This window comes from Zootoca vivipara, chromosome 2 (genome assembly GCF_963506605.1).
Source record: "Zootoca vivipara chromosome 2, rZooViv1.1, whole genome shotgun sequence".
NCBI lineage: Eukaryota > Metazoa > Chordata > Lepidosauria > Squamata > Lacertidae > Zootoca > Zootoca vivipara.
This window is the reverse complement of record NC_083277.1, coordinates 67,286,920-67,294,199: the sequence shown is the minus strand read 5'-3', so window position 1 is coordinate 67,294,199 and position 7,280 is coordinate 67,286,920.

The following is a 7,280-nucleotide window of genomic DNA, read 5'->3' as shown; positions in this document are numbered from 1 at the left end:
TTTAAGATTGGGGAAAATGAGAAATTGACAGGTTTGACTGTCCCTAGGAGTGAGCATTTCATACCAACATCTTTAGTTGAGAGCCAGTGTGGTGTAGTGGTTAAGAGCGGTGGACTCGTAATCTGGGGAACCGGGATCGCGTCTCCGCTCCTCCACATGCAGCTGCTGGGTGACCTTGGGCTAGTCGCACTTCTCTGAAGTCTCTCAGCCCCACTCACCTCACAGAGTGTTTGTTGTGGGGGAGGAAGGGAAAGGAGAATGTTAGCCGCTTTGAGACTCCTTCGGGTAGTGATAAAGCAGGATATCAAATCCAAACTCTTTTTCTTCTTCTTTTTCTTCTTTAGTGGGAATGTCACCACGACCTCTATGTAGGGATTATTTGTGTGCAAACAAAGCACTATTTGTAATTGCCCTTAGTCCTGCCTCAACAGTAAATCAGCGATATAATATTTCCTGTAAGGCAGGAAGTGATTGGGATCCTTCTGGTTTGCTCCCAACAACAAACACCAATCTCCCCCATGATAACTGAATGATGTCAAAGAACCAAGCCGGCAACAACCTGAATAAGGATAAGCAAAGGGTTGGCGTAGAGAGGAGTTTCCAGTTTTCTCTCTCCCCTCATACAGAGGTAAGAGATGCCTGAGAGGGAGCATACAGTGGACTCATGCCTAAAGCCAAAAACTAGCTGTTTTATTTCTACCCCTCTCAAGTTTTCCTTCATGATGGATTCCAGGCTTAGAGGCTTTGGCTCAAGAAAGCTCACTTCCAGACACATCTGCAGAAGGAATAGCAGCACACACAGGAGACAGACCCACTTTGTATGTGCAAATTATGTTAGACTTATTCTCTTGATCATACTGTAGCTCTGCGAAGTCTGCGCACAATAGACAAAAGTCTGCTTGACAGCTACACTTTTTTTATGGAAGGTATTTGGGATTCAGAACAAAACACACTATCTCTGGACATAAAAGCACAGAATTTTGCACCCAGTTTGGAATGGAGAGTTTCCTGTTGTTCCGTTTATGGCTATATTAGTGCATCTTCAAGACTCAGCGATGAGGCTATGCTAATCCCATATCTCTTTGGTAATCTCCAGGCTTCTTATTAGAAAGAAAAGATGGCTTTGAGAGTTCCACTTGGGACAAAGGAATATTTTCCCTCTGTGTATGAAGTCAACATAAACAGGGAAGAGAGCTCTGCCCAGATGCTGGAACATGAAAGAAATCCGGGACTTTTAACTGATGAATGTTATGAATATGGGAGCGGAATGTGTTGCAGTAAAGCAGGTGCAGAGACATGAATTATAACCCGAGGGCCTTGATGGCATCCAGGTGGCTTCATTTCCCCACCCAGAGAGTTTCGTATCCTCAGCAGCCAATTGGATTGAGAGCTTAAAACATCTCCATTAGCACAAGTTGTTGGCAATGCAAGCGAAGACAGGAGAAGGGTGGAACTGGACAACTGGGGATAGAGCCTGTCTGCCAAAAGTCCAAATATCCTGTACTGGTTCAAGCTCTCACGCTAGTCCAAACTCCTACATTAAGGCAAGTTCTTCAAGAGTCCATACCCAGCATGTATTGAAGTACTGAAGGCAAAAAAAAGAGGAGGGGTTGGAGACGAAGTGTTGTTGTATCTTTCCTTTGCTTCAAGATATTTGAGCAAGTCGGTACTAGAGTAATAGCTAGGCTCTGGCATTAACTGACACGTTGATGAATATATCTTCTGCTGAATATTCTCATGTGTCTCATTTGTCTTTTTTAAAAAGAAAATTTAGCACTTCAGGGCTGAGACAGATATGACAACAGAAGTAGATCTCTGATCTGATCTCCCCTCTCTTTTTTTTAACTTTACAGCAGCCGCAGGGCCCTCTGGGTTTGGCTGCAAAGGCAGAGCTGGCAAAGATGCTTAATTCTTTTATCGACACCAGTTTCCTGATTAAATTGGCCTGCTAATTAAATTGTCCTTCCTTACCTGCTGTTATATCCACAGGAGGGGTGAAAAAATGAAGATACAGTATTCTACCTATATTCCACCGCCTTTGGAATTACACTAGTTTGGGGGAAGTGGAGAGTACATCCCATGCCTGTTTTGTTTTTTGCATAATTTCAGAGCGCCAGTCACATATTTAATTGCTCATCACGTCTTATTTACCAGCCCTCCGTTGTATTGGACAGACTTGGTGTTCACTAAATGGGATAAGAGAGGCTCAGGGAAAATCAACTCTTACTGCCAGCAGGTGGCAGTGTGCTAACAGTTTTCCTTGCTTTGTTTCTTTTTAATTTCACCTGCTGCTTGAGTCGGAAGCAGTTTGTGGCTTGTCGCTGATGGCCCAAACGCAAAAGGCAAACGAATTCCTCGCAAGTCATGACTTGGAGCCTAACTACAATGATGCTAAACACATCACTACCAATAGCAGGGCAGGGGAGGGATTTTCAAGGATGTCGCAGCGGAGATTTGGAGATGTGAAATCACCCTTGCATCATAGCCTTGATAAAAAGTGGGTGTTCACTATTAAATAAACAAAAGCCACTGATGTGGATGGGCAGTGAGCCATTTAATATCACACGTAGTTAGAGCTTTAGGTTTGTGGGGTCATCAGAGCCAGGATTTCTCTCTTTTTAGGTGAACTTTGAGCTAAGTTTACAGGCACATACAAACAGTTGCACATGCACCCCTTTCCTGGGAAAAGCAGCATTTCAAGGTGGAGTGTGTGTGTTGTGATTATCTTATTAAACGAAGTACAGTGAACATCAATCAGTTTTTTGAAAAGTTGCAAAAATATGGCACATATGTGTTTTGAAAGTTTTATCTAGGCAGCTTAAGGAACCATAAAGTAATTTACCGTAACACATATTTTTGAGCAAAGATGTGCAATGATTTTGGTTTCCCTCAGTTTCTCATTTGTCCAATCTTATGTTCCGTTCTTTACATTAGCACATCAGTTTGTGAATTTTTAACTCCTCGTGCAAAATCAACAGCATTTCAGTGTGAATTTGTCCTCATATAACATTTGTATGAAATTTTGCTTGTTAGACTAGTTTTTACAAAGCTTTTTTTTTTTTACTTTTCACAGATATATGCCTTTTGAATATGCCTTTTATCCCAGTGTATGACTTTTTGCACACATTTCCTGGCTGGAGAACTGCATTGCAATGTTCGGAGAAGCCTGAATTTCACAGGATGGCTGTCTTTCAGTTTGCACAATGTCTCAACAAGTGCGAAATAGTTAGGTTTGCCTTTAAATGAGAACTGAATTCAATTTCTCTTCCCTGCCTGCTCAGAACTAAGAGACAACAGAATTCAACCAGTCTTACCTTCCAGTATTTGTGACTGGCAATATGTCTAAAGAGCTGGAAAGATGAGCCTTATTAGATTTGCTGTGTCAATTATTTTTGAGATGGCTGAGAAGATATTAGAGAAGCTGTTAATCTGCTGATGTAATAAAGTAAGCCCATTGCAGAGTATTATCCCTTGGCACTTTTTCTCTCACAGACATTTCTGACAGGTCATCTTTGCTCTGAGCTGCTATTGGACAGCAAAAACCAAACCCCCTCATATAATTTTAGAGCTGTACAATATTTCCAGTTACTGTTTTCTCTCACTGTATGTAATTCAACTTCATGTTGCAGAAGAGCTAAGAATAGTCACCAAATTCGTTCTGGCATGACTTGAAGAGTTGGGCGCAACAGGCGTTTGGATTGAGTAAGAACTCAGACGGTCGCAGTGGAAGTTTGGAGCATATTCTCAAACAGAAATTCAGAAGACTGGTTAACCAAATTTTGGGGTATAGTGAATATGCTAAAAGTGACCAATATGATAGGGCAAGAGGGGGAAGGCAGTTTTAGAATGCTTTGTAGAAGAATGAAGTAGGTTCATAATGCATTGGATGACTAAGGTACAATAAAATGCAACTCACACATACAGCGGCACCTCGGTTTAAGAACAGCCCTGTTTACGAACGATTCAGTTTACGAACTCTGCAAAACCGGAAGTAGTGTCCCGGTTTGCAAACTTTACCTCGGTCTAAGAACGGAATCCGAATGGTGGAAGGGCACGAGTGGCAGGAGGCCTCATTAGGGAAAGCACGCCTCAGTTTAAGAATGGTTTCAGTTTAAGAACGGACTTCCGGAACGGATTAAATTCATAAGCCGAGGTTCCCCTGTACTGTGTTAGCTGTGATCCATGATTATCAAATGTACAATTATTCTTAGACTATATGGCCATGTATATGATAGTATGATTATTAATGGAAAAGGTAACCTTTCTCCTTCATTTTAAAATTCTCTTTTCTTCTTCTTTTTGCACATGCAGTATATAAATATATCTTCCTTCACTGGTACTGTACTTTTTTACAATCATGATCATGATAATGACATTCAGAAGATGTCACACAGTGGTGTCTCACACATTTTCCATAGTTGACTTTGTTTTAGCAACTTGTTCATGTCCAAACTGTATTGTTTTAGAAAATCCCAGTGGGATCATTTGCTTTCATGATTGTGGCTCTGTTGCCTGGCCTGCTTCTTTACACCTCTAGAGATTATTTCTCGAAAAGCTTAACTTAAATGTGAAGGCACTTAAATGATAGGCGGTTGTTTTCTTAACAATCGTCACAGACGTGAGGAAATAAGAGTTCATTCTGGGTCTGCACAATTCTCAGTTGGAAATCTTTTACCTTTGGGGTAAAAAGTAAAGAACCGAGGTCATCACATTATGAAATTATGTGATCTTAGTTAATGTGCCACTGGTTTTATCTGGTAATGTATAACTTTAGGTCAAGAGTGAAAAATCCTGAGAGTTTGGTTACTACTGTACTAGTGATTCCCAACCCTCCTTCAGAGTATTAGCACTGGGGTCTGTGGATTCTGAGTAGCAAAATGTCATTTCCATCATGGAAATTTTCTTAACTGCACAGGCCAGGGTAGGGGATGCAGTGCTAAGTTTGGGAGTGGGAGGCTCAGATTCAAATGTATGCCTACCCATGATTGAACTGGGTACATAGACATTTTCTTACAAAGAGGGGCAAATCTCCCCCCACCCCACCCCCACCCCGATGAATGTGTAGAATACAATATCCAATTTCTTTGGATTTGCTTTTTGGCACAAAACACATACACGGTGTATACAGTGAAGGGGCAGCACAGTACACTCTCTCTGTGTATGCTGGCTTGGCCATTTTGCAACCTCTGTGATACATTGTCCACTCTGGACAGTTACTTTGCATTTCATAATTCTGAGATTAGGAAACCTGTTTTTCTAGTTTTCGGTAACCTGGCAGCAGGTGATGTTACTCCTAAAATATGCCTCAGTTTAGCAATCTGTTTCCAAAGAATTCAACCCATTAATTTGCTTGTTGCTGGTCCAGTCTCCTCCTTTGCGTGACATTTGCACCACTGTCCCAATAATGTGAAAAGTAAGCCAGCAGATCTAAGCAGCGTGGGCATATAGTGAAATGTACATAGGAACAAATTCGGCAGTAACAAAAGCCCCATGTGGAATAAACATGTGAGGGTGGCCAATTGTAGTGCAACTGCTATTCCTACCACTGGCTTTCACACGTTCACTTGAACCTAAGAAAGGAGTCTACGTGCAATTCAGGGATCACTGGTGCAAACAAAGGTTTCAGGATATGTGTACAGACCCAAAGCACATACAAGATGTATGGGTGCGAGATCTGTCCAGGCATTTGGGCAAACAAAAAGAGGGCGCAGCAAGTATGACAAGTCCATATCCCAAAGGGATTGCTATCTAAAATAGACCTGGGGAAATAACAATATTAAATCATTAGCTGAGAAATCCTTCTGGAAATATGTAGGTCATTTTGTTGCAGCAAAAGGGGGAAAGAGACAATGTAAAGGTGAATTGATTATGGCACAAACTTCCACATCCGAGTATCTATTAGAAACACCTTCCTGTACATTGTTACATTTTGCTGGAAAAACAATTAAGAGCATAGGTATATTTCTGATTAGGGACGCAGGTGGCGCAGAGCTTAGGGCTTGCCGATCTGAAGGTTGGCGGTTCGAATCCCCGCGACGGGGTGAGCTCCTGTTGCTCGGTCCCAGCTCCTGCCAACCTAGCAGTTCGAAAGCACGTCAAAGTGTGGGAAGGTAAACGGCGTTTCCGTGTGCTGCTCTGGTTCACCTGGAAGCTGTACGCTGGCTCCCTCGGCCAATAACGTGAGATGAGTGCTGCAACCCCAGAGTCGGTCACGACTGGACCTAATGGTCAGGGGTCCCTTTTTTATATTTCTGATTATCAACAACAATCCTCCTAGTGTTGATGGCTGCGGGCGGGTGGGTATTACAGAGGAGCATGTTTGCCCCATCCTAGCCTACTTGCCTCTTCACCAGCCTCTGCCAGTAGAGAAGAGCATTGCTGCTGGGGAGTAGGGGGCTCACTAAGCAAGCTTTACCTGCCAGGTGGGAATGTACCACTAGCAGCAACCCAGGGAGTTTCATGGCACTGGCAGCTTTGCACCTGCTGGATCCAAATCCTTGTAATCCCTCCACAGCCCTGATCCTCAGACTCCTCAGCTGGGCAAGCCTAGAGCTAGTGCAGCAAAAAAGGTGGGGTGGGTGGGAACTGTCACCCACTCGCACTTTCTGCCTTGGCCAGCAGGAGTTGGCAGAGCTGCAGCTGAAGTGGTGGGTGCCAGACCCTCCCCAGGACCCTGTGAGGATTGCTCTGTAGCTCAAAATGAAGGAGCAGCAACTCCTTCTGCTATTTAGCATAAATTTTCTTTTGGCTTAATTGTCCTTCATATTTATCCAGGGAATTCAGGACGATCTTCTTGAGTTCTTCTGTTTTCAGGAGGACACTTAAGTTAAAGATTGTCAAGATCTTTTAGAAGCAGGGTGCTCTCAGGTTTTTGTAACTGCTTAGTAATGTTCACCATATGGATGAGGAACTGCGATGACTTTCATTTCATCCCCGCAAATATCGCTGGCTACTTTGGGTTTCTTATATTCTGTCAGATTATGTAATTCCAGCTATATGTCCACCAGTGCCGGATTTACGTATAAGCTAAACAAGCTATAGCTTATGGCCCCACTCTCGGGGGGGGGGGATTTAAAGAAAAAAACTGGATGTACATTTCCAAAATATAAGATAAAAAACAAATAAAATAAAACCTACATACAATAACAGTGTTTTGTGTTGTGTAGGCTCCTATGATGTAAGTAATGCCCCCCGTAAATTGTTATTTGCACGTTTGTTATGTGCAAATGGCTTTAGGGACCTATTAGGTCCATAAATTACCATATAGCATATATTCAATA